Source organism: Thunnus maccoyii, chromosome 2, assembly GCF_910596095.1.
Source record: "Thunnus maccoyii chromosome 2, fThuMac1.1, whole genome shotgun sequence".
Taxonomy (NCBI): domain Eukaryota; kingdom Metazoa; phylum Chordata; class Actinopteri; order Scombriformes; family Scombridae; genus Thunnus; species Thunnus maccoyii.
Genome location: NC_056534.1, coordinates 33,483,334 through 33,508,170, shown reverse-complemented (window position 1 = coordinate 33,508,170; position 24,837 = coordinate 33,483,334).

Here is a 24,837-nt window from a genome sequence, read left to right as displayed (position 1 = left end):
CCAATAACTAAAGGACCGTTCTTTGAGATATATATATTTTGCCACCATCCAGGGAGGCAAAGAGATCAGGCTCAATTACAGTTACACACAGCTGAAGCTGCAAACTGTCTTTAACTGCTGGACTTGGACTGACAGAATGAAATAACCATGACGCTACAAACACCTCCATGCGTTATTAATGTCACATTCAAACGCATACCTCCAAATCATTCAAAGCCTTTCACACACACACACACACACACAAACATGAGTGTAATACTTCACATTAAGGTATGATTTTCTTGAATTCCTTAAAGAATGAGAAATGAGTTTCATTATTTTACTAAAAATTCATTTTAAGTGTTTCCATATCCTTCCTTTGTGCAGTTTCGATTGCTATTAATGAAAATCCATATTCTATAAGCAGTTAAAACATTTTTTGTAGATGAAATAAGTGAAAGGATATTTTGTTTTTTCCATTTAAACTACCCTTTTAAAGAAATATGTCACACACATGGACATGAAGGGAGACAGTGGAAAAGAACAAGTGAGAGAGGGAGGTGACAAATATTTAAGAGTACGGTTCATCCAAAACAAATAGAGTGATGGGAGTAATGGGAAAGGAAGAGAAAAATAACATGAAGTCATCCGTGTAAAGAGTCAGCACGCGCTTCCTCTGACAGACACCACAATTAGACAAGTGACTGGCAGGCCGAGTGCTCTGCTGCACTCTTTCATCCTCCCCTTCATCATCCCGTTATCGCTCTCTTCATCCGCCTGTCTCGAGTGAGTCATCCCTTGTTCTTATGACACCTGAGATGTATTTGTCCAGATGTCACTCTGACATATACAAGAAATAGGTTAGACAGAAAGAGGAGTGATGGTGTTAGAAAATGATGCAGCAAGACAGAGAAAGACAGGTATGAGCGAGCGAGGTGTGTGATAATTGTTTTGCAGTCTCTTGAAGACAAAGAACACAGCTTGATGGCAGTGTGAACAGAATATTTTTCTGAGTTGAGGGTCGAAGTTCAGTCTTGACTTTGGAAACAGGTAGATGACAAAATCTACAAATCCAAGACATCTGGACAAACTCAATCTCCTGGTGGAGATATAATCAGAAACTCCAGGACAGCTACTAAAAAGACCTTGACTTGAGATTGTTGTGTCAATCTCGTTGTGTTTGTCAGTGTATCTTTAAGAATTATAATCATTCAACTGTAATCTAAAACTGGAGTGAAACTGGATTAAGCATAATTCAGTTACTAGGGCTCAGTTACTTGTCAATCTTTTGAATTACTGCTCACACAAGACTAGAGTTACATGAGGACCACATGTGATGCAGGAATTTACCCTCCATGTTATGTGTAGTCACCTTTATTCTACTTCGCACAGGCGAGGCACTCTAACAGGCTCTATAGGCTTATGCGAGTGGAGTGTGACGCTTGGACCCCGCTTTGTGGCACCAACAGGACCTCTGTACACTGTGGATGGGAATGAAAATCCTGACTGACCTTACACATCTGGCCTATGTTGGTCTGACACCAGTGGTGGAATGTAACTGAATACATTAACTTAAGTACTGTACTTAAAGGGGACATATTATGCTTTTTGTGATTTTCTGTTATTTGCATACTGTTATGATTTTGGATGTGTATGTTAAACATTGTCAAAGTCCCAAAACTTGAGGTTAATGTATGTAGAAATGCTCCCTGTGAGTCAAAAGCCCAGGCTGACAAGTTGACATTTCAAGTAAAAAATGAGAAAAAGTAGTAATACTACAATAGTTTGTTGCATGGTTTGTTCACGTAGCCTCTGAAACTGGTTGATGTCTCCTGAGGGGCATCTTCCAAGAGCTGGCCAATCAGAAAAGAGTGGACTTCTTGGGGGGATGGCCTCAAAGAAACGGGAGCTAAAACAGCCTGTTTCAGAAAGAGGCTGAACTGAGGGGCTGCATAAAGGGCCTGTACAAGATAAATAAGGAGTTTTTTGAACTGTAAATCATGCAAAGATATTCCAGTACACTTGTAAATGTGCATAATATCCATCCATCCATCCATCCATCTATCCATTTTCCGCTGCTTATATGGGACCGGGTCGCAATGGCATCAGGCTGAATAAGAAAAACCAGACATCCTTCACTCTGGCAACGCCCTCCAGCTCCTCCTGGAGGATCCCAAGGCATTCCCAGGCCAGAGGAGATGTGTACACCGTCAAGCGTGTTCTGGGTCTGACCTGGGGTCTCCTACCGGTTGGACATGCCTGGAACACCTCCAGAAGGAGGCGTCCAGGACGCAACCAGGTGCCCAAACCACCTTAGTTGTGTTCTTTTGATGCGAAGGAGCAGCAGCTCTACATCAAACCTCCCCTCGGATGTCCGAGCTCCTCACCCTATCTCTAAATCTGAGCCAAGATGCTCTTCGGAGGAAACTTATTTTGGCCACTTGTATTTGCAATCTCTTTCTTTCAGTCGCTACCCAAAGCTCATGGCCATAGGTGAGGGTTGGGATGTAGACCGACTGGTAAATTGAGAGCTTTGTCTTCTGGCTCAAGTCTTTCTTTACCTTGTTGTTGTGTCGATTGATCTTAGCACTGCTAATGAAGCTCTGCTAATTTTGAGAGGAACACATTTAATTTCCTGTAAATTCTTCACAATAAAAATCTCCTGTTATGTAATCATTTAAAAGCTTTTAATTTGTAGCAGTAAAGAAAGAAATGTCGGGTTTGCATCAGCGGTAACTTTACACTATAATGTGTGCTGCCCCTTGGCAGGCTTCCGGAAAGCTGGCCAATCAGAACAGAGTAAGCAGAGTGAGGGGGTTCTTAAAGAGACAGGAGCTAAGAGTGCCCGTAATGAGACAGAGGCTGAACTGAGGAGTTGCATAAAGATGATAATATTTCTGCACTTTTACTGAAGTATAATCTGAATGCAGGACTTTTACTTATAATGGAGTAAATTTTACATTGTGGTATTACTACTTTTAAGTAAAGGTTCTGAATACTTCTTCCACCACTGTCTGACACTGGGATACATCAGTTCAGATGGTAAGTGTCAGATTTGTCTTCAAACTGTCTCCAGCTGCATTTCACATCAAGGAGATTTTGCCATGGAGGTCGGTGCCTGCATACAGGCTCATCGGCTCGGCAACATGTTTCAGATAAGATTACAGAGCACTGCGGTTCACATCTGCCCAGTTGTGCAGGCAGGGGTGTAGCTACATTGTGTCTAGTTAAGACATGGTTCAGTGTGGGCATAATCCTCTGATAGGGGTACACAGTGTAGGATGAGAGGGAGAGGACATCAGAAAGACAGCTCCTGAGTACCAGCATATGTACACTGACTGAGCGTGTGTCTCAGATAGAGGGAGAGAGGAATGACTTGAAAGTTTGCAAGAAACAGGTGGGTTTCTGAGAAGAGGAATTACCAAAAGAAAACCTGTATGTGGGTTCTTAGTGTTGCTAGCCTGTCATGTTACAATCTTCCTTTGAAGTGTGTGTGTGTTGGGAAGGAGGGGGGGCATGTTTATGTGAGTCAAAGTGACTGCATAGATTCATGTCAGCACAACTTCTGTGTGTGTGTGTGTGGTGTGTATGTGTGTGTGTGTGTGTGTGTGTGTATGTGTGTGATCTGTAAATCTGTGTGAAGGTGAGCCAGGGGTTCTCCTGACTAGAGGGCTGTCTGACTGATGTGTGAAGGCTTGTGTGTGTTTTAGTGTGTGTGTGTGTGTGTGTGTGTAGTGCCCTGCCTCCACCCCCCTCTCCACTCTCTGTCTGTCCTCTGTGGGGTTTTCCATCGACTGGTGAGACCTCCACTGTTAGATCCAGCAGGTAATGGTCCATGATGAGATAACCAGAGCAGGAAAGAAGTAAAAAAAAAAAACAACTTGTCATCTCTTCCTCACACCCCTGTGGTCTGTCTCTTTAGTGTGCTGTCCAGTAGAAATCCATAAAAATTACACATCTTCTCATGTTGGTGTCCAACAAGAAAATCCTCAAAACCTTTTAACCCACATGGCTTTAAATGTGTTGTGATAAAAGTTAAAAATGTCAAAGGAGGAATGGTTGTGTAATCATCTTCAGGTACCTTCAAAATTGACATTTTAGAGAATTTGTCAGTGTGAAAACAATTCAAACACTTTCCAGCCACTGTGCCTTTTATGTGCCTTGAAATGTGTGTGTGCATGTGTGTGTGGTTTTTTGTTTTCCTCAACAGGCAGGTGTAGAAGTCAGTGATCTCTGCTGGTACGTATCTACGACTGGCCAAGTCCACACAGGTGTTCTTCCTGCAGTCGTCAACACAGACACGCACACTCACACACACTTACGATATGCGCACACCGTCTGTCATCTCCTCTCTATGCGTGAGATTAGTGGTGCTGTGGGAGTGACTCAGCTGTGGTGAATTCAGACAAAAAAAAAGTGTCCTTCCTAAATTCTCAGATGTATTAGACAGCTATGAACTCATCCAACTTTTGACTAACAAATGACTTAAGCTCTCTTAACTCTGACGTACCCACCGATGGCAACATGTTTCTCAGAACGTTAGCAGCAAAGCACTGTTCAAACCCACAGAAATTTCATACATATTTATTTTGAATATCCTAAAGTTTTCAAATGTACCAAATATGTCATGATGAATTCTGCCCTGCGTGCATCCTTCCATTGAAGTACAACAGGAAAAGATCCCCTTTGTGGTAGGAAGAAACCAATTATGACTGTTGGTTAGAGACAATTCACAAACCAAACACTCTCCAGTGTTGAAGTTGTATGCTTTGTACACCAAACTGTCCACCCTGATCTCCTCTCAAACAGTTTCCGCTATACTGGAACGCACGCTATGTCCACTTCTCAGGCCGAAACATTGGCCTGTGACATCTGCAGGATCCTGAAAATGCCTTTGCAGATACAACAAGCTGTTGGATAACAGTTAAGTATAAAGTTCTGATTTTCTACCTAGGTTTGCATTGGAAATGCTAATCACAGAGTTACCTACAGAAGTAGCAATTGAAGCTACTTCCACTTTTGCTACTGAAAGAGTTCAGTCACTACATGCATTACCACAAGAGCTTGTTTTAAGATAGATAGCTACACTGTGCATAAATGTATTTCATAAAAATGTTGCACATTATTACAAATATGTAAAAAGAATACTTCTTAAAAGAATAGAAAGTACAGTTGAAACAGTGTAAGGAAGCTGGTTCAAATTAAGGCAGTAAATTAACTCCGAAGACACAACAATAAACAGTCAAACCACATCACAGGCTAAAGTAAACCAAGTGTACCTGATCTACGTCCCCCAACACACTCACACCCTCCTGCTGTTTTTCTCTCGGTCTGTTTCAATGAAAGAGTGTTACCTGACATATTGCAGATGAAAGATTAACACCGGCGCACATATTTTCAACCCTGTTATCATCGACCGTTCTGAAGCAGTCGTTGAACATGTCGAGCAGAAGGCACAGCGCGGATTCCATGTCAAATACCCATCTAACCACTGTCTTCAGCTCATATCCACAAACCTTAAAACCACAAATTACACACAACATGGGTAGGACATGAAATTGGCCAGAGAATGAAAGCTAGTTCTGTCAGACACCAAGATATATAGATTATGGATTGCATGTTTTTTAAAAAAATTTTAATATTCACTTCTGCTCAGTAGAAACCTTGTGTCTATAAAAAGCAGCATTTCAGGAATTTAGAATAATATCTTTTCTGACAAGATGATTATAACACTCACGATGCGTTTCAGATATTATACAATAGGTGTGAGATTAGGTGAAGATTTTCTTTGGCCCTGAGGTCACAACACTTTGCCAGCACATAAATCCCTTTTAAGTTGAGTAAACATATCAACAGACCGTAATTGATGCTGCAAAAGTTCTACATGAAATCAATGGCTTGTCTGTGGCTGCAAACAGTTTCTACCTTCTAACTTTAATTAGATTAGTTGACTGAATTATGCTTACGGGTGAATGTTTGCCAGGTAAAATTAACAACAAACTCAGCTGAACCTGCAGGTGCGAAATCACAGTAACAGGTTTTTTTTTGTGTGTTTTTTTAAACCTGTTCAGGAAACGCTCATTGTTTGGATGAACTCAAGCAGAATAACCACCTAATCTGGCAAAGCTGCATGTCCTCTGCCTGACAGTTTAAGTTCATTTCCTCCTTTGAACTAAGATGTGTGGAAATCTCTCATTGCAGACAGTTTTTACTCATCCGTCAAGATTTTTGTGTTACATGTTTATTCGAAAATATGGTAAAATGAGTTCAAATTATCTTAAATATCTAATTAGAACATTATTAAAACAACTATTAGGCAATCCAGCTGCAGCAGCTCTGGTACTTTAACATCTTCTTCTCTTTTATTACAACACATTACTGGTACTAACTCAATGTTAAGTCCACACATATGTTTATCTCATCAGCATGCCGGTTGCACTCGAAATACAACTGTAGTTTAATGTCTGATCCCAAATACACTTTCCTGCTGTCGTAAATATTTAAAAATGTGGTATTCAAATGTGTATACACAGCTGAAAATATCTGCTCCTGTTTGAGTATCTTTAATTAAAACTACAGTGCAGTACAGTAGTACTTTTTTTTTTTTTTTTTTTTAAAGATTTCCGACTTGGAGCTGAGTGCAAGGACATGGTGGGGAAGTCAGAAAGTATGAAGAGACAGACTAATGCATTGTATGTTTTAGAATTTTCCTTGGTATTGTTGACAGTAAGAAAAATATAGAATAACACTAGTCAAATGTCTGATGAATAATGAAATCAAAAAATATTGAATTATTGTTCGGTCTGTGGATTAGAAGCATCTGTGTCATTGCACCGAGAAAAAGTGTGAACTTAATTCCAAACTAGATGAAAATTTCTGTCTGAATCAACATGTTTCTGAATTTTTCCTTTTAATACTCCTGTCATCCATGAACAAATAGCTCACCAGAGGTGGAACGACAGCTAGCGTGAGAGTGGAAGTGCAGAAAAAGAAGTATTGGGAACTGAACCAATAAGAAGTGTGGAGGAGGGATAGACAGGATTAGAGATGAGACAGCAGACACTTATTCCCTGGTGGTTCTCCACCCTTGTGGTGTAAAATCATTTATGTGGCTTATGGAGGACATGTTCGCTCAATGCTATGGATTCACAGACAAATTCACTCTTAAATTCTTAATAGCAGTGGAAACATCCATTAACTTGCCAGACAAAGACAGGAAAAGAGAGGGAGAGAGAGAGAGAGAGAGAGAGAGAGAGAGAGAGAGAGAGAGAGAGAGAGAGAGAGAGAGAAAACTTAGAGGAAGAAGAGAAAACTGTGATTTTAACCCACACATGTGCAGTATACAATATGTCAAAACATGTCCAATTCATGAATCATACATTTATTTAAAAGCTAGCACAACACACAACACGCAACAGTCATTCAATTGAATTCATCAAAAGAAAAAGATTGTGAAAGATAACGAGATGTGTAACATGCATGGCAGCATTTGTAAAGAAATATTTAAGGCTGATAGAACCTTCTCATTTACCACTACAGCCCCTGATACTTCATCATTTCTGTAACATTAAATATTCATGACTAAATGGGCAATAATCAAAGTTAAAATTCAGGAAATAAAACATCCTTATTATTCATTAAGACTTGAACAATGAAAAAGTCAGCTAATATGCTTTATGTGCTAGTTGGATTAGATTTGATTGGCAACATAAGAACCCAACAACCTCACAATTTTCACCACATTTCGATTGAAATTTTGCTAAATCCTCATTGGTGCACACAAGTATGCCAGCCTATGCCAGAGCAGTGGGACATTTGTCCATTGAATCTTGAGTGCAACACCTTAACCACTCAGCCATCCTGGTCATAACCAACACTTCATAGATCACGATAAAGCCTGTGAGATTAGAGCATTTTCCGTCATTATTTGTCTTTCTGGGTTATGGAAATCTTGCAGCTGCAAAAATGTTGTTGTTTTACAAAAAATATAGATCACAAACAATATAAAATTGACATATATCATCAGAAATATTTTGTATTCTTTAAAATAATGACTTCCCTCCTAAATTCTCACCTCTGGGGGTCACAACCCTCTGGACCCTCCTAAATACTCAGCAGACCTTGGATTCAATAATGGCCAAAGCTATATTTTTATTATCAGCCTTCACGGGTAGTCTAACACCACTCAGCCTCTGGGGGTACACACACACACACACATACACACACACACACACACACACTGGGTGGAAGTAATTAAAGCAAGTGGAGCTAAATTGAAGTATATTGAACTCATCTCTCACACGCTCCCGCTCTGTCGATAGATCACTCGCCAAGCGCTATCGACCGCTGCAAAGACTTCCCTCTGCAAAACACTCCTCTCTGCAGTGTGTGTGTGTGTGTTTGTGTGATGTGAGTGAGAGAAAAAGGGGGCAAAGAGGCAAGACAGGAGGCTTTAGAGAGAGAGGAAAAAAAAAAGAGCGCAGCATAATTTGCAAAAGGTAATTTTAGAATTGCCCTTCATGCTGCTCTTTGTCTCTCAGTTTCTCTTCATCCCTCATTTCCTCTCTCTACCTCTGTTTTCCTCATCTTTTCCTGTCACCTCATGTGCCCTCCTCTCTCCCTCTAGCTCCTCTGTTTTCTCCTTTCTCTCTAAATCCCTTTATCCCTATCTATCTTGTGGGAGGGGTAATGATTTTAACTAAATGAGAGTCTTGCACTTCCCCACCCCACTAGATTAACGGATCAATGGAACAGCATTTGTGTGTTCGTCTGGGGGGTGTGTGTGTGTGTGTGTGCATGTGTGTGTTTGTGTATGTGTGTGTTTGCTCAGTCCACACAGACTGTATAGTCATCATATAGGCTATACCCAACATCCCAGGTGACACCGCATGGCAACCGAGGACAAAGCCCTACTGATGAGAAACAACAAGAAAAAAATGACAGCAGAGGTTTTCCAGAAACAGCAGGGGAGTAAGAAGCCATGGATTTTCTATCGAATATTCGGTAGGAATTCTCCACAAGGTCTCGACATGACAAATGTGTGTCAAACGAACCATCAATGGTGGAGGAGAAGAATGCCTCTGCTGCCTCTATTGAAATGCTTTTCCCCTCTGCTTGATGTGAATTCAATTGGAGTCGAATTGATTATATCCTATTTGTAATCAATCCTAAGTGGGTTTGCATCCACTGGCTCAGTCCTCCCGCTGTGTGACTGAGCTGCTGCTCCACTAAAGCTTTTTTTTTCTCCACTTTCTGCATACATTCCTCTCTCTCTCTATGTTTTGGTTTTCTTGTGTTTGATATGATTGATAAAAATGTGTCAAATGGAAACATAACATTTTGGTAAGAGTTGTCAAGGATCTTCAAATGGTTGATTCATCCAAATCTCCAAACACATATTTTCCCTATCTTCCTTATCTCCCTATTCATTCCAATGAGAGTTGTTTACTGAAGTGTACATCGAAAAGTTTCCAAGGCGTCCATGTTTTTGTTTTTCTCATGCATGAATAACCTGAAAATAATTTACTGATGGGGCTCTATCAGACATTTCACAAAATTTTATCGGACAAAAAACTCAAACTCTGATAAAACATTTTGGGGCGTTGTCATGCTCAGAAAAGATTATTCATCATTTTGCAGCCTTTTTTTTTTCTTTGGACCAGTGTTTGTCATATGATCCTACAATACCGACTCCAGCTAACCTGCTACATCAAAATCACCTCAAACTCCAGCACTTTTCTTGCTGTCTTGAGTTTTAAACTAAACAGCTCTGTGTTAAAACTCTGCATGGGGCTACATTGGTGGCGACGTGTTCCTATAGCTACCGGGGAGACATGAAACAGGATTTTGCAACTCTGGAAAGTTATCACAGCTGCAATCGTCTTGTCTTTCATTGTGACAATTGCAAAGTAAACACAAGAGATACAGCAACCACGTCCAAAGTAATCCACCAGGAATGTGCTCTGGCATGTATTTGGTTAACCAACGCAGCGCCTTGCCAGATGACGCTATGCTGAAAGTTGAGCCAGGTTCAGCTTATTTGCAATTTTTTACCAATGAAAATGAATGAATGGGTGAAAGTGCTGCATATTTTTTAACACAGAGCTGAAAGGACAAGTGTGTAGAGTTTAGGTGGATCAATCGGCAGAAATGGAATATAATATTCATAATTATGTTTTCATTAGTGTATAATCACCTGAAACTAAGAATCATTGTGTTTTGTGTTACCTCACAATGAACCCTTTATATCTACATACCGAGCCCGTCATGTTGCACCGCCATGTTTCTACAGTGGCCCAGAATGGACAAACCAAATGCTGGCTCAAGAGAGAGGGCGTTTTTTTCCGCAGGTTTTGCAGCCACCGTCGATTCTCCTGCGCGCTTGGAGGGGGAGGGTGAAGGGAGGGGTATTAATTTGGTTGCAATCCGCAACCTCACCGCTAGATGCCACTAAATCCTATAGACTGGTCCTTTAAGTTGGTCTGAATGCTGCCTAATGTTTAGTTGCCTACAGGTATGGTCACATCAGGTTTCAACATGTGTTTTGCTTTACCAGTGTGCATGGAACATGAACTGTACATGTGCGTCCATATGTGCACAATTTCTGTTCAGCGTGGAGGGCCTATCAAAGCGTGGTGGTTTCCTCCTGTTAGTGTGACAGCTCTTAAGCCTCATACATGAAAGACTGACAGGGAAGTTTTATTGCACCTTTACTCAGGGCAAGTGTGTGAGTGCATATGTGTGTGTGTGTGTGTGGTATTTTGTTCTCAGCCAGGAGAGGTGTAGACAGCGGTCAGGCTGAAGACGTGCCAGATTTTAAGAACAAAACATGACTTCCCAACAACGCAGCCCTCCACAGTGCTTTTATCTGTTGCTATTTCATGAAACATGTAGCTGTCAGTACAAACACAAAAGATTAATCCTTACACACAGACAGAGTTTGGCTGCTTGGCTGTTTGAATATTTCTGGATTAAAGCTTCTGACAGAGTGCAGTACATTGAATGCAACAATATCATGCCAAAATAGAGATGCCAAATAATGGATTTTATTCTTAGCAAGGTAGATTTTCATGAATATGTCAGAAACTATATCCGTTCAGTGCTGCATGAAAAGAAAAGACAGGGTTGCCTGAGGAATTTTATAGAAGAGGTGGGCCACCTCACTTGAAATAAAGACCACTTCAACTTCAGGAGAAAAGAGCAGTGCTGTACCATACAGCAAATATATTTAATGAGGCTATTATTTAGGCAGACAACTATTGACTAAGGCTGAAATGTTTCAGGCTCTGGATGACTTGCCGCCTCTGGAAAACAGTTTCCTGGGGAAGCCCTGACAGAAATCCTGAAAAGGTGGATTAACTGTTCAACATTGCCAAAAACGTCTAGCCTACATACTTTAACAACATTAATCATGTTCACATGAATACAAGTAACTTGAGTACTGGTGATTAACTTTAATCTTACACCTGCATTTGGTATCAAGTCAAACTTTCTGGCCCCTTCAGGGCAGCAGAAACAAGCTGTGAACAAAACACACTGAACAAAACACTGACATATTTACCTCCCTTCCTTACCTTTACCACACCTTTTTAAAGGGACCTATCATGTTTTTGTGTTTTTGTCATTTTTATACTGTTATAATATTGGATGTCTATATCAAACATCATCAAAGGTCCAAAACTTGAGGTGAACATATGTAAAAATGCTCCCTGCAAGTCAAAAGCCCAGGGCTTCAGCCTGCTCTGAATGCTTCATTTGCAATGTTATATCCCGTCCTCCTCATGATGACGTCAGATTGTTTGCGCATGTCTACTCTCATATTTCTGATCAGATTTGGGTTCAAACATGTACGGATGTATTTGAGAAGTTTCCATTTTGAGTAAAGAACAAAGAAAACAAGTGAAATCCTACTACTGCTGTTTGTTTACATCGCCTCCTGAGCCTCCAAAATCTGTCGAGGAGCAGCTTCTTGAAGCTGGCCAATCAGAACAGAGTGGGCTCATCGGGAGGCCGGCCTTAAAGAGACTGGAGCTAAAACGGCCTGTTTCAGACAGAGGCTGAACTGAGGGGCTGCATAAAGAAACATTATAAGATACATAAGGAGTTTTTTGAACTGTTAACCATGCAAAGATACTCCAGTGCAGCCCCTGAATAAAAATATGAACCTGGAAATGCAATTAAGTTGATAAGATGAATTTGTGAGCAAACAGTAGCCTATTTACACACCCAACAGGCATGGAGCAACATTAGAATTTATTTTGAGTGTTTATGTCCAGATAAATGTAAGTCCAGTATTCAGTCTTCTAGTAGCTCTGTTTAGCTCTCCACCCACTCCTGAGGGAAATATCTGGCTCTTTAGCAGCTAAATAGTCCAGCAGAGGGTAACACCAGTCTGGTGATAATTCTCTGTGGGTTTGTTATTGCCAGTGACCTCTCTCACGTCACCCATAGTTATGTGATCCATTATTGATACTGATATATATTAATTAAGTAATTTGTTTATTTACATAATTTGCGAGTCATGTCCAGGAGGCTGTTTGGTGCCTACATGCACACGTTCTGTTATGACATGTGTGTTTACTTCAGGTTCACTCATTGACCTTCAAGGTGCAGCCAAAAGAAGCTAGACTTCAAGATTACCATCGTAATATCAATAGGATTACGTGTTTAAGGTGTTTACATGACAATAAATAACAACGAGGGAAGCATTGCCCAAATAAAATTATAGCGTGCATGTATAGCATGTATGCGCTGCACGTGGATGTATGCACACAAGTGGACACACAAGATTCCTGTTAAAACTCATGCAGCCTGTACTTATCGGTCATAGCTTCAAGTCAAGTACTACACGCAGGCACACACACACAGAGAAGGTATTTGATCATGTCTTATTTTGCGGTTGTGTCACCACTGTCTCACCAATGATTTCTCTTTAAATGGAGAGAGACTTCAACAAAGAAATAGAGAAAGACAGACAGGGAGAGGTGTTTGCTTGTGATGACAGTATCCATACCTGAGGTGTTACGACATGTGGAGGTGACAGACAATATTTGGAAAAAGCAACCTTGTGTGTGTCTGTCAGTGCGTGTGCGTGTGTGTACAGCGTATAATAGCGGCAGAGCTATGGAATGCTTGTCCTATACGTACTGTAGCAGCTGTGCTCATGAACAAATACAGACAGTAACTATGGCGATAGAAAGCATATGAAAAAGTGCACAAACCGCACACACACACACACACACACACACACACACACACAGACACTTTGTTATCAGAAGATCAGGATATGAGTGATCACTGCCTTTCCAAGCCAGGGAGTTTCCTTCCCTCACTGAAGCTCTATTAAATTAGTGTGTGTGTGTGTGTGTGTGTGTGTGTGTGTGTGTGTGTGTGTGTGTGTGTGTGTGTGTGTGTGTTCTTACCACTTCCAAGCTGCTTTGACCTGCCAGGAGGTAAACAACATTGTCAGCTCAGGTTGTTCTTAGATATACCTCAATTACACACACTCATGAGTGCAGGCAAGCACATGCAAACACACAATTTTACACATTTACACATACATACACACACACATACACACACACACTCTCTCTCCCTCTCGTTCTCTCCAGAGAGACAGTGTATCATATTTTCGATCTTCACTGACAAATCTTGGAAGCTAAAGAAAGCAGTGTTCACTCTTCAAGAGCCTCATTCAGTAATTCTGGCACTTGTCATGTCAGTACACAAAGCTGTAAATGACACTGTAAATCATGTGACTTCCACATTACAACTCAGATTTATTATCATCTGGAGGGGAGAGTAAACCCACCTGACAGATTCGGAGTAGTCAAAAAGCATTTTGTGTTCATCTTGACGGAGCTACATGTAGCCTCACAGCTTGTGCAACACAAAAAAAAAGAAAAAAGAAAAGGAAGCACATCCTGGGATATGGATCTTCTCATCCGACTAAATGAGATGAGTGTGTGAGCGGGCGGCAGTTCCTTTATTGAGAAATATTCTTATCAGACCTGTGTGTTATCTTCTTGCTGCACCAAGTGCAGGTGATTGGGACTGGATGAGGCATGACTGAGATCCATGTCTGGGAAGAAAAAAATGACACTTCAAAGATGAGCTTCAAAAACAGTTGAACAGTGAACAGTGAAACTTTGGATTTGAGGCATTATGAGGAACCATAACAAAATCTTTAATCGGCATTATGACATATAATTATAATACTGTTATGTTCCTTTTTGTTAAAAGATTAAAAGGGCTGAAATAGAGTTGCAGCATGAAACTTTGAGACTAATTTGTGATTTTGGGCTGTATGAACAAAACTGACTTGACTTTAGACTGAAGTCACATCAAGGATTTGACTTGACTTCCTAAAGAAAAAAAAAACATTCAAGACTCAAGTCTTGATGTGGTGAAACCCTGGAATTTACATCACCACACAATTTGAATATTTAATATGTATTATTTACTTCTTTGAATTGAAGGGACTTATTGTTAGTTATGTAAAAAAAACACGTGTAATTAGCATTCAGAGCTAAAAGGGTTGACTTACAATCTAACTTGTGTCATCGACTTCAGACTTGACTTGGACATGCCCCTGTGGAATAACTATAACTGGGACTTTAATGTTAGACTTCTCGACAAAAAGTTTCCCACAAACTCCCTCTACACATGACAAATAAAGTGCTCCAAAAACGCTCCAGCTGCAATGCAGAAACTGTTGTATGTACCACCGTCCTCATCATTTTGCTGTCCTTTCCACTGTCCTGCTCCAGCCTGGTTCTCACCTCACAGAGGCTGAATCCAGGCCGATCCTGCCCAGCTGTGGTGCGTTGAGCCTGCACATGTTTGGACATGTACGCTCCCTGAACATCCACAGAACTGGTGATTTATCTGAGTGTGACTTTTGTGTGCTTTAATTGCTGACAAGAAACACACACACACACGCAGGCACATGCACAGACACAGTGACAGGTGGGGCTTGCATATACAGTGTGTGTGTGTGTGTGTGTGTGTGTGAGAGAGAGAGAGAGAGAGAGAGAGATAGAGAGAGACAACGTTCAGTCACTCTGTGTGTTTGTGTGTTTGCACGAGTGTTTGCATGAGAGTGTATGTGTCCCCATACTGATGCTTGAAGTCAGGTGGGCTGGCACATCTATGGTCCCCTTTGAAGGTGTGTTCATGTGCACGCATGCATACACACACACCCACACACACACACACCCACACACACACATTGACCAGCTGTTTCTCTGTTCCACTGCTCTTTGATGTCTCTACTTTTTCCATCCTACCTTCAGCACTTGCATCTCTCTTTCTCTCTTTCTGTCACACACACACACACACACATAAACACATATGCGAGGCGCTGGTATACTCCATCAGATGTGCTTGTCGGATGGTCAAAGAGCACCTGAAACAATATATGTTGCTTGTCCATGCCGTCCAGAACGATGGTTATGACTGAATGGTGAAGGTTTAGGCACAAAATGAACTTGGTTAGCGTCAGGGAACGATTGTGGTTTAAGTTCAAATGACTTTGTTAAGGTTAGGGGGCCTATGTCGTCATGGTTACAATAATAACCACTAAGGTGGGAAATGGGGAACAAACATTGGTCACTTGTGTTAAAGTCCGACATTTTGTTGATCCATCAATCCAACCTGACCTCCTTCCTAACGAACTTGGCGCCATAACAATGGAACCCAACTTCAGTCAAAATTCCTTTGGCAACTAGAGGGCTTTGACTCTTGAATGTGAGTTTGTGTTGTTTTGTGGCTGATACTGGCGTTTTTTCTTGGGAGGACAGTCTTGAATTGGGGGGAGGCTGCATCCTGTAACTGAAATCCTGACACACACCCATTTCATGAATGAATTTGCAGGTGTGAAAGTGAGCAAGGAATGAATCCTGAGCTCTTGATTTTATTTCTTTCTTCATGCAACTATTTTATTTGTCATTTTTCATGCGTACGAATTAGTGCAACACAATGAAAACCCTCCAGGAAGATTGTCCATAAATGTGTGCTGTTACTTCCATTTGAAGGCAAAATTTGAACTCTGCCTTCAAGTGTGGCTATACTGAACACCCATAAACAGTTTTGCTTTCAAGGTTGGATGACTCGTTGCATGAACTAATCCTTTTTGAGTATACACCCACCTTAATCATTCGACTCTACGTCATCATCTCAGCTCAAAAGATGCCAGACATTTGCCTGCAGAGGAAAATGATCTTAACAAATCATTTTGCCGACTATTGAATTGAAATTGTATTTACTCACAGCGTATTATTTATACTCTTTCAGTTCCAATGAAATTTAAATTTAATAATATGTAGTTTTGTTCCTTTTTCCTCTTTGTCTTGCTCACATTCACATAATTTGGACTGCAACTAACAATTATTAATTGATTAATCATTTGGGGTGCGACGACCTAGAGCCCGAGGTGACGTCATCAAATGTCGTTTTTTTTTCGTCCAACCATCAGTCCGAAACCCAGAGAGATTCAACGCATTGATCGTATGATTCATGCATGATTCATTGCAAGACAAAGACAGACAGCAAACTCTCACATCTCACACACATGGACACACATACATACCATACATCTGTCTGTCTGTATGTCAGTCAGGTATGGTAATTATTGTTTAGATTCAGCCCTCTGCAGTAGGTATGTGTCTGCAGTAAGATGTAACAGAACAATGCAGATATCAACACATCTTTTCTTTCATAAATATCACTGCTGTTGTTGCGTGGGGGACGCCTTGGCGCTAAAACAGGGATCAGTTTCGCACTCACTCATACACACATATATAGTATTCTTTATGTTCGCTCTTTCAATAAGGATTTTTTGTGTATCTTAACAGAATTTCAAGACTGATCTATCTGAAGTATTTCCACAAGGCCTCACTGAAGGCTAGAACAGCCTGGCCTTGTGTGTTCAACGCCTTGAACCAATTCTTCTCATTCTCTATTTATTATTTTTTTACTATGAGGCGCACTGGGCAGTTTTTGCACATGTTCACAATCACAAACAATGGCAAGAGATGAGTTTTCAGGGCCTCAATACGCAGATCAGTAAACTGCACACAGCTTGTTGATGTTAATAACACAAATGCTTTGTGAGAGAGAAAAATGATTGAATAGCAGCAGCTAGAAATGCTTACATTAACTAGCAATATGTATATTTATTTCATCTCTACATGTTGGCCAACTAGTAAATGTGCACCTACAATATTCTGTAACATTCAGTCAGGGGTCATTATTTTCAATATTGACTCGTTTTTACAGATAAATTCCCTTTTTTTTTTTAGCAGAGAGTAGAAAGTGAATAGGTCAGTTATATGAATAGTTTGACATTTTGGAAAACACACTCATTCATGCTCAGACTGAGCACTAGATGAGAGGATCAATACATCAGTACAAAGTAAGTTCATATTAAATAAATAAATTCAGAAATGTTGAGACTATAAATAAACAATTAATTCCTGAGAAGCGTTGCTCTGCTCATGTATTCCAAACGGCTGCATGGGAAAAAAGTGAATGTGTTGACTGCGGAGCCTCAAATCATCAAAAAGCTCTGTTTTTAACCCAACATTTTCCCATGTTGTAATCTTCTTCTAACCATCTTCCCTTCATCTTAGAGCCATTAAGACCTTCTAGTGTTACCTGGCCTGTCTGTGGTCCAACAGAGCCCCAGAGCCCCAGCCTTTGTCCAGGTCCCGGGCAGCAGGTGAATAGGATGCCCATGCGAGGGGCCTCTCAGCCCAGATACACCTGATACCTGCAGCTCATACCCCCCCCCCAACACCCACCCCACCCTCCAAAGTCCCCACCGGACCCCTAAAGCCCCCCAACTCCTCCTCCTCTTGTCTGCCCGCCAGCTGGCTTTTTTACCTTCAGACACACAACAAGAATGAAGGATGTTATTGTTGACAGAGTGTGTATGTTATGTGTATGTTCTCAGTTCTGCCCTCTCTGTTTTTTCGTAGACCATCACAGTCTATGTGGGCTCTGCCCTGTTGTCTGAGCCTCATATCTGTGTGAACTCTGTGTTCACCTTTGAAGTTCTCTACCATGCATCTCTGCACCCCCTCAGCCCCTCCCCGTCTCTCCTCCACCGCTTTGATTCCCTTTCTTGTTACGGGGAGTTGGCTGATCCACAGATAATGCCACTCAGTGTCTTCTAGGCAACATGTCACTGAAAAAAAACATCAGCACACATGGTTCAGGTGCAGAGCAAATAAGAGAACTTTTTATCTTGTTTGTTCCTTGTTTTATTTATTTGTACATTTAGCTATGTAAGTTAGTGCCAAATAGAAGTGCATACAGAAAATGGATGGATGAGTGGTTTGTTTGCGCTGGATCATTGGTTGCGCTTCCTCCACAAACTGTCTATTGCTCTCACTTTTTACTGCATGTCACCAACGTGCTGAAATAGTGCAATTGGTTGGTTTGAAAGCACACAGGTGGATTAAAACAAGACCTCACATTTGCATGCTGATGATAGTTTGACTGGGCTGGGCAGTGAAACCTTTTCATTGCTTTTTACTACACTCACAAACAGTAGTAACCATTACAGGAGTTCCCGACTACACATCTGTCTTGTGTTGGTACAGCTATATCTTTTCCTTTTTGTATCTCCAGCCTGTTTTTCTTTCAGGAACATTCACACAGTCAAATTTATTTATTTAATTTAATGTGAATTTAAAAGGTTTTATAAAAGGATTATAAAATGTCCTTTTTTTTCCTTATTGTCAACAAATCTCATTTACAGAGCCAATGAACTCATCCTACTTACAAGTATTGTGTGTATCCAAAGCCTGATATGGCTGTGATCCACATTTCCGTTCAATTTACAGAACTTTGCTAGCTTGTTGTGCTACATAACACAACCTCCTGACTTTGCACTGAATTATTTGAGAAATTCATGATGTAGTATAAAGTCAAGAGGTTGTGATATGTAGCATACTGAGCTAGTGAAGCAGAACTACTATCTGGCTGTTATTAGTCTATGGAGCCGTTTCTAAACAAACTAATGTGTCTAAAACTGTTCATGGCGATTGAACATGTCGCCCAGTGCAACGATGTGGCTAACTGACATGATTTTAATAACTTTTGGACAAAAATAGAATAAAATGAAAGATTTTTTTAAAGTTTTGAAGAGCCTTTCATGTAAGTACACATTGGAAATGTAGATTAAAATTGTAGTTCCTCGACTCCAAATATTCAAAAAAAAACTCCACAAACACAAAACAGCACACTTCCTGCAGCCAGCACCAAACATCTAACCAGCAACAGCACAGTTACGTGTACACATCTTTTAACTTGTTCACACCTTTTAGTAAAAAACTGAAAGAGAAACGGATGACCTCTTGTTGCTTCAAGTGAGAGGCGTCATTGTTTATAATTGATCTGAATGCATCCACAAAAAACATGAACACACCCTGCTTGTACTGTGAGTAATGGAAAGCTTTTCCTTTGTGTTTACACAGCAAATAACAGGCAAGTGACATAAACTTGGTAAACTTATGACACATTACTATAACTGGACACAAGAGACCCAATTGTCAGCTGAATGTATAAATAAATATGGTGTGTTTGGCCCCACTAGAGGCATGTTCGGCCTAAATAAGGAGAGTTGGCATCGCTTTCCAGGCTCAGACTAATAACTGGAAGGTAGAAAAGGAAAAAATATCGAGCGGCCAAGTGGGCCAAGCTCCAGAAAACCAACATTTCAAGTCTTGTCATTAATTGTTTTAATAACTAATCAATAAAAGTAAGCAAATAAATGTTCTTTATGCTGTCAGGATTTGCTAATTGTCTCTTATCTCGCTTTATAAAGCTCTGCTTAAACTTAAATATATTCATTTTATCGGCTGTCGATAAGTTTCATTCGTGATTGATTCATTTAACTGTTTCCTGTTTCTACGTCCTGTAAATGTTTTATTTTTTGACCGATCATCAGAGAAAATCTGTATTGATTTTTCAACCCTGCATGCACTTAAACATCTAAAGTATATGTGTGTGTGTGTGTACATGCATGTGCGTGTGCATACATGTGTCAGTGTGAATGCGTGTCTCTATGAGAAATGATAAATGGCTTATTTCGATCCCTCAGCTGTTGAGCCTGTTTATACAATCCAACGACTCGGGCTTTGTCAGCAGAAACAAATGATCTATTCAACACACACACACACACACACACACACACACACACACACACACACACACAGTTTTGCAGCCTGGTCAGTGGTGAGTATGATGGATTGGACCTGAGGTGTGTCTTGTCTCTGTTATTGATAGGCAGGTATTGGAGTGGCAACATGAAATATTAATAGACTGAATCTAAACGCAGATCTGACAAGGAATGAGAAGGAGAAAGAGAAGGGCAAAGAGAGAGAGAGAGAGAGATAGAGAGAGAGAGAGAGAGAGAGATGTTTGAAATGCAAAAATGCAATGACAGCAGCCATACCTGAGGCATGACACCATGTAGAAGTGATGAGTAGGATTAGAAAAGCACACATTCATGTATATGCGTCTAAGAATTTCAAATATGTCTGATATCTGTTTCTGTTAGTGGGACTTTATTATTTTTTTTTCTTTTCTCAATGGAAATTCCCTTCATCTTTGATAAATTTCACACACACACACACAGACACACACAGTCACACTTCAGAGGATATTACATTCATTTATCCTAACCCTAACCATAACACTAAACTTACCTTAACTTTAAACCAAGTCTTCACCCTAAAATTAACGATTTATATTAATGGGATTTGCTTTTTGTTCCCATAAGGAAGGCGAGTCCCCACAACATGAGGAATTCCCGGTACACACACACACACACACACACACACACATCTCTCTCGCTCCGTCTTTCTGTCACTCTAACCCACATCCTGTTGTGGTTCTTGTTCGCTCCTCCACTTTGATATCTGAGCACCGCTGACTTACGTGGACAGACAAAGCGCACCTTTGTCTTTGCCACACTGCATGAGTGTTTGTCATCATTTTTTTTTTTTTTTTTTTTGCAATCTGTGTTTGCGTGTGTGTTTGAGTGAATGTACTATGATGATGAAGACACACACACGCACACACAAACCCAACAGTAATCCCTTGCCAAGGATTTGTCCTCAGTATTACACTTAACAGCAAAGACATCCGCCCGCTATTAGATGCAGAGAGGGCATATTATGCACAAGTTTGTGTGAGTATGTGTGTGTGTATTGACGCAGCACTGCAGCACAATCTATACTAATGATTTCCCATAGACACCTCAAGTTGATCTGGGAACCGGAGAGGATGGGAGGGAGGGAGGGAAGTCAAAAGAGACGAATGAAGAGATGGAAGGAAAGAAAAAGGAAGAATCAGCACAGAGGAATGGACGATAAATACCAGTGATGTGAATCCACAATTTACAGTTGAAACAACATTTTTAGACTGCAGTTTTGTGGTTTTATTTTTAAATTTATTGATAATCTGGCACCACGTCCTAAAAAGGGGGGGTTCACAAATGGTAACTAAATACTTTGTTTATGAGTAATCGTTCATAAATCAATTAGTAATACTTAACTGATCAGTTATAATCCAGTAATAAGATGTGTTATAGGTTGCCAGGTTGTGAAAAAAGTAATAATTTCTTTAAAACAAGTAACATAAATGTTAGTAAATTATCAATGAAAGATAATAAACCACTAACAATGTTCATAAAGTCATTAATAAAGAATCAACAGCCATCAGAAAAAGTCATTTGCAATTATAAATGTTAATAAATATTTAATAAATGGACGGAGGCCCTGATGCCTTGCAGGTTAAATAGACTAAGAGCTTTCAGCTGCAGAGATTTTTCACAAGCTGGAAAGTTCTTCTAAATGATTGTAAGTGATTGATAAAGCATAAATAAATAATTTATAAGCCATTAATAAACTAGTGTGCAGAACACACACACACATCTTTCCTGTCTAGGTGCTGAATCCAAAACTGTCGATTCTGCTTCCCAATCACACTGTAAAATATTCCCTTTTAAAAAATATTTTTCTTCATTGCATTTAAGAGTCAAAGGTTTCCAGCCCGTACTGGCTCTTCATCAGGTACAGCAGCATCTCTGGAATGATTGCAGAATTTTCAACCAGCACTCTCGCCCTTGTTTTTTTGCAGATGATTTAGATAGCGTGAGTTTTTAAGATAACGCCCTCTGACCAGCACAAGCTTTATTTTGATCTTACATTCAGATTTATCATCTTTTCCCAGTTGATTGTCTTTCGTTGCTATTACTATACTATATTGACTTCATACTCTGATAGTATTTTCAGTGATTTTCTGTATATCTTTATAATTCTTAACCATTATTAAAGCCTTACACTTTTAACTTTTAAAGGGTGCCTTCTTAGAAAGTGGTACCAAGAATCAGCCTCCAATGTTAGTGAGCTTTGACTTGAAGGTGTGGTTCCTCAATGTATTGTTTACATGTCTGGCTGGTCATGTTCCCTTTGTCGTATTAAATATTTTTGCCATTATCGTGGCAGTTACTGGTGATGAATTCAGACATTTTCAGTCATCAGCGTTATTTCCTCTTGAGTGTTTTCATTACATTGCTTTGAATATGAAGTCATGTTGGGTGTTTCTGCTGACACCTTCCCATTCACTTCAATGAAAACGTGTGTCCAAACCTTTAACTGGTACTCTATGTGTAGGGTTTTTAAGTATGTGTGTGTATGTGTGTTTAAAAAACCTTGAACCTGCCCATTGGAATTTCCTCCAATCACCTCGCATTGTTCAGACTAACAGCAAGTCACAGACAACAAGGCAGGACAGAAACACTCCACACCCTTCAGGGCGTCTCGGAGGAACCATAAGCACTTCCAGGTCAAAAGGCCAGCAGGATGATCCCACGGGCAACGAGAGCAAATCGCTCACACACACACACACACACACACACACACAAAAGAAAATTCTTCTTCAACAGGTGATTATTCCACAAAAAATTACATCTACAAGTTACATATTTCTTTAAACAAGCGAATCCTTTCATAGAAAGAAAAGTAGCATCTTCCAGCGGGATGCACGTGTATTTGTTGAAGCTGTATTTTGTGTTGCTCATGTAAAGCCTAACATCAGCCCGGTTGTCCTCTGAAGGACATTTTGACCTCTACTTTAATGATAATAAAAAAAGTAGCTAGAGAGCATGAGAACAAATGAAATCATACATCTCTGTTTATCCTCCCTGCAGGTTTCCCACATCCACCAGAGGAAAATCACTTATAGTGAAGGAAGGATAAGAAAACAGAAACTGTCAGTGGGAGTGTTGAGACGAGGGAAAATGTCATTTTCCTTTCATTTTTTTTAATGATTTAACTTTCAGCCTCCGAGGTGACTGACACTTCTCACTTTAAGAAGATCCTGTATTGGCTGCCAAATTCTGACTAACACACTGACAAATCCCCCCTTAAGTACACTTAAATTGCCTCCGAAAACCACAAAATGACAATTGACCGTGGCAGAAATGTGGCTTCTCAAAGCTGCATTAATGAATTTTTGGCCACTAGGGGGCAGAAAAACACCAAAACAAGCTGACGGATAAACAGCCACCGTAATCGTATAAGGTTGTTATACTTATATGGTTGCAAAAAAAAAAAAAAAGCTGCTTTCACACCCAGCAGACACAGAACAATATTAGCATTCATTTATTTAATAATGTTTCTGGCCATCTGACAAGTCCAATATTCATTCTTCTCTCTGTTTTGTTCTCCACCAAATCTGGAGAAAAATACAATATCTGACTCTTTGACCCTGCCAAATGTTAGACTTTTTACCTTTGTCTTTCTGCAGCCAGACTAAACATACTCTGCAGCCATTAAACCAAGACAATAAGCTAAAAGAGGCACAAAAAAAAACAACCCTCCACAGAGCTGCACAGCTGAGCGAGATTTTTGGTATTGGTAATGTTGCTGTGACATGGAAGTACTCAACCATGTCTGTGAAGGCTGACATCAATACAGAAGTGTTTTCAAAAAGCTTTTGGAGGTGGAAAACAAGTGACTCAAAACAGAGAAGTACGCTAAAGATATGTTTTGTATGGCTTGCGTGTGTGAGATGGGTTTTTTCACAGCACGGGTGTGAGAATAAGGTTTAAGGTGTTGCATTAAAGGAAACAACCATAGTGAGGGTTGTGACCCAAAGTCAGGCTACTGGTGAGATTGCAGAAAGACTGAGTGTGTTTATACATGAGTCTGAGCACTCACAGTCACATGACCCTGTTTTGTGCATTAGTCTGTCTTTCTCTCTCTCTCTCTCTCTTTCTCTCTCTCTGTGTGTGTGTGTGTGTGTGTGTGTGTGCATACAGTATGTTATCAAGAGGAAGCGATTATAACTTGGTCAGGGGGAAGCCTCCACTTCAGCTGCTATTGTCCAGCCCTTCCTGGTTGTTAGAGAGGAAGAAGTGACTCCATCACTGTCACAATTTTTTCTTGCTTTCCCGCTCACCCACTTTCATCTCCTCCACTTATGTCTCAACACTGATCTGTTTATTTTCATCTTTTCACCCCAAAAGTTTCTCCATTTACTTCAGTGATGATGCTATAATAAAGTAAGCAGAAGGAAAATATTCACTCCCCAGTTTGGCTGATGTATAAAATGCAGATACAATGTAAATTCACAAGATTCCTTTTAGAAATACATTAGATTGCACCACAATTACCTCAGCACACACACACACACACACACACACACACACACACACACACACACACACACACACACACACACACACACACACACACACGCTTACACATGTATATCTAAATTATGTTATGCTGCCATCTGTTGTCTGAGACACACCATGGCAGTGTGAGCAACAGCATCAGCAGT